General features: G+C 38.8%; 1 pseudogene; it reads right to left on the bottom strand.

Moving 5' to 3' along the window:
- Window positions 1–2,084: 2,084 nt before the first annotated feature.
- On the bottom strand, window positions 2,085–3,274 carry LOC138841605 (vacuolar protein sorting-associated protein 37A pseudogene; annotated as a pseudogene).
- Window positions 3,275–4,521: the final 1,247 nt, after the last annotated feature.

The following is a 4,521-nucleotide window of genomic DNA, read 5'->3' as shown; positions in this document are numbered from 1 at the left end:
TTCCCAGATTCATCCATCAAAGTTCTTCAGAAGGAACAAAGAAAGGAATCATCTGAAATGTCTTCCAAATTGATCTTGGTAATTCCAAATCACTTTTGATGAAATGGCATTATTTAGTGTGACACAATTCAATGAATGGACAGTCATGGTGTTAGTGACCTCTTCTAAAGAGATCATCTGTAAATAAATCTCAATCCCTATTAGGTTGGAAAAGCTCATGACTAACAACTTTCACCTCCAGAATCCCACTCCCAGCTAATCTTTTAGATGAGGCTGATTGTCCATTGCTCCCCTTAGAGTCTCATTATCAAATTTGAACCATGAAGCCTTGTATTTGCCCTGGTTACTAGCCTCGAATTCACTGGTTAGAATCCTAGCTTAGGCCATTCTTGATCATCCTTGTCTATAGTTTTCATGAGTTCACAGCTGGAGAGTATTCACTATGTTTAGTCCTGCAAATTAGACTCTGCCTTTCCAATATAAAATTACAAATTTGTTTCTTTTCACATGTTGTCATAAATTTCTTATAAGGACCCATATAATAGTCATCCCTGGACAAAAGAGTCCATCAACAATGAGGAGAGGACTCTGGAGGTAGGATCTTAAAATATTAAAAACAGCATTTTTGTTTAGATGCCTTTCTGAGTAAATATAATTTAAAATAAAGTAAGTATGAAACTGGGCACTGGTGGCCCATACATGTAGTCCTAGCTACTCAGGAGCCTGACATCTCAGATCATGACTCGATTCCCACACAGGCAAGTATATCTGTGAGACTCTTACGTGGCTGCAATGGTAAAGCACTAGCCGTGAGCATAAAATCTAAGGAACAATAACACTGAGTCCCTGAGTTCAAGCCCTATTACTGAAATAAATAGATTAGTAAATAAAATAATTTATTAATCAACTAAATATAGCTACTCTGTGGCTATACATTTAAGAGACAATTTTCTAAACATTCCAGAGCGAACATGAGATGAAATAAAGTCATATATGTTGATGCTTGGTTTTGTTATCAATGCCATGAGAATGTATCAAAGAGTTTGATCTAGAATAAATGAGTATATAGAATGAACTTTATTATTCCTGACAACTGAGATGACAGTTTGAATATCTAGTGAATGCAATCATGGATTGACTCTTATCTAAATGACAGGTGTTCACTTTTCAAAAAGGAAGATGAAGATGAGAATTTTTTAGTTGGATATGAGAACAGAACATATTTTGGGAATTTGACACACAAAATATCAATCAATAGACTATCTGCTGAAGAGTTTCCATAAGACAATAAAATATATGTAGGGGTATCAGAGTAACATATAAAATATATCATTCAGTTTAGAGGACTTGTGAAAGGATTAAAAAGATGGTTACATTTCATTTCCATAGAGCTATTTTTTAATATTATTTGTGGCTTGGACAGTTTTATTTATTTTTATTAATGAGTTTTATTATTGTGAAAATATGTACAGAGGGATTACAATTACATGAGCAAGGTAATAAAGACATATTTTTGAATTTTTAAATTTATTATAGGTATATTAAAAGTTACTTTGAGATGGCACATTGGCAGGTTTGATATTTTCTGATATTATGGATATTTAAAAACAAATTACCTTTCAAAGTTTTATCCAAAAAGAAGGAAAAAGGGAGGGTGTGGGTATCTTTCCATAGCTGAAAGTACTTAAAAAAAACTGAGAGGAAAAAAATCTAAATAAGATATCATTCTTGATAAAGAAATGAGGCAGTTTCAAATTAAAAGTACAAGTTTAAGTAGTTTTCATAAAATATTAAAACTAAAATTACATGCATAAGGTATTTAATTATAAGAATAGCAGTGAAATTTAAACAGAACAGGATTTATCAATGATAAATAGGCATTTTTAGTGCAAATACTGCAGAAAAATTTTCAAAGCAAAGATCATAATCATTCTAATCTATATAAAATCAATCTCAGTTCTTTAAACAATGTAGAGTACATCTGAATGCAGCCATTGCAATGAAATGCCAACTTAAAAATCTTAAATAATGTACTAAGTTTTATGTCCCATTTCTCTCTTGGCAGTCCATGTTTTCAGGAAAATCTATAATGGAGCAGGAGATTGGCTGTGTATTGCTATCTCTTGTTGAAGTTTTTCTTCCTTGGCTCTTCTACAATGGCAAATTGTTCTTTTTTCCATGAAGCTACTGAGAAAAATCATCTATTTCAGTTTTTCCCTCCAAGAAATCTTCAGCAATATTATCAGATTCTTCCTCAGCTTCATGTGCAGCGACTTTCAATCTTGCCTTTAGGCCAACTGCACTACAACTCTCACTCAGTTCATGTTGTCTCTGCATCTTCTTTTCAAACTTAGATTTCATTTGTGTAAGTAACTCATACTTATCTAAGACAGTTTGCCTTTTGGCTTCCAAACTGGGCTCCAAGAGGAGATTTTTCTTGCTAATTCCTCAATACTTTTTACTAAATCATCCTTGTCATTAATAATTTGTTTTAGCTGAGGTAAACTCAGAAACTGTTCTAGTAATACTTCCTCTTGTTCATTCATATCTGTGAGTTGTGACACACTTAATTCTGAGAGTTCTGGAAATGCATCAGGGACATTTGACATCATGTACCCAAAACCATTTTGGCTTATCGGTGTTGAAGTTTCCACTGTGGGAACAGGCAATGGCAGACTTGAAAGGACACCAAATGTAGGAGAGCAGAGTTGGCTGTTGTATAACTTGTTGTTGAAGAAGAAACAGTGTCAGTAACAAAGAAGTGATGTTCTGTTAGCTTCTTGAGGAGGATATGCAGGAAGAAACGGAAAACACTGAGAAGCATAAGGAGGCAGTCCACCTGGGTTACTATACAGGTATGGAAATGCTGTTGAAGTGGGAGTTAAAACAGGAGAATTCTTCCAAAACTCATCCAACAGACTCTGGCTAATCTTTCCAAGATCTGAGTGCATTGTAAAATTGCTTACTAATGGAGAGGTAACATATATTCCTTGTTTATCCATTAAAGGATGTCGGATTGGTGGATAAACACTGATCACTGTTTTTTCCTGAGGAAACTGTGGAGGAAGTAGTATATTAATGTTAATTGTCAAGTTGTTTACAGTGAAGGGCAATCTGTATTCCACATCTTTCTGAATTTCAGCTATACTGGAGTGGGAGTTCTGGAGGGACTCGATCAGGCGCTGCTTCTGCTGTTGGAGGCTGGTGAGGCCACCACCGGGGACCCTGCTGTGGAGAAGGAGGTGCTCTTGGTCAGGGGAAAGAGCCAGCTCATCCTCCTTGGGTCCCCGGGCCCAAGGCCCTAGAGGTTTGGGCCTGCTTCTCCCAGAGGCTGCCCGGCAGGTCTCCAGCAGGTCTCCAGCTACAGAGGAGTGGCCTGAAATACCCAAGGTCCGAGTCCGGGGGTGGGGGTGGGGGTGGCGGAGGGGCAGGTGGTGGGGCAAGCCAGAGGCGTCTTTTACCAAGCAAGCCAGGTTCCTGTTCCCCGGGTTTGGGGGCCATGACATAACTGGAGAGAGCTGGAGAGGAGCAACTTGTTGGGCAGGACACAAGCAACCAGGATCCTACCCTTGGAGGCCCAGGTGCCCCAGACTGGCTAGCCAGTCAGATTGTAACCCGGCTGCGCTCTGCGTGCCTGGCCTCCTCCTACTATGAGGACATTTCTTATCAAGCATTGTTGCCTCCTCCTTTGTTTCTCCTTACCATCCCTGCTGCAACACCCCCTCTCCCCCATTTAGTCCCCCGACTCCTCCCCAAAGTTGTAAAGTTCATATTTCAACTTAATGTCTTGTACATTTCATTGTTGCAATGGGTCCACATGTATCCCTATTTAAACAATTTGTTTTTCCCTTCCCCTCCACAAATTATACCAACATTAACTACAGTGAAAACAGGAGTTATACCATGGGGGAAGGACACACAAAGCAACAACAACAACAACAAATCACCCTGGGCTGGGAAGGTGGCTCAGTGGTAGAGTTCTTGCCATGCATGCAGGAGGCCCTGGGTTCAATTCCTCAGTACCACATAAACAGAAAAAGCTGGAAGTGGCACTGTGGCTCAATAAGTAGAGCACTGGCCTTGAGCTGAAGAGCTCAGAGACAATGCCCAGGCCCAGAGTTCAGGCCCCACAACCGAAAAAAAATCACTTTATAAAACGTTAGAAGCAATAGCAAGAAAGAAAAAACACTTGAGTGCTTATCTTGAGGTCTATTTTGCCTAACTCCAACTTATCTGACTTTTTCTGCTTGACTCAATACATACACTGGTTATTGCAAATAAGGGAAACCATGGGACCTATGTTTCTTTGGGCCTGGCTTACTTCACTTAATATAATTTTTTCCAAGTCTGTCCATTTCCTCACAAATGGGGCAATGCCATTCTTTCTGATGGAGGCATAGAATTCCATTGTGTATATATACCACATTTTCTTGATCCATTCATCTACTGAGGAGCATCTGTGTTGGTTCCATATCTTAGCTATGGTAAATAATGCTGCAATAAACAGTTGTGTTGGTAGCT

Source organism: Dipodomys merriami, unplaced genomic scaffold (genome assembly GCF_024711535.1).
Source record: "Dipodomys merriami isolate MVZ:Mamm:240054 unplaced genomic scaffold, mDipMer1.0.p SCAF_323, whole genome shotgun sequence".
Classification (NCBI taxonomy): Eukaryota; Metazoa; Chordata; class Mammalia; order Rodentia; family Heteromyidae; genus Dipodomys; species Dipodomys merriami.
The sequence above is the reverse complement of the archived record's forward strand: the minus strand, read 5'-3'. Positions and strand labels throughout refer to the sequence as shown.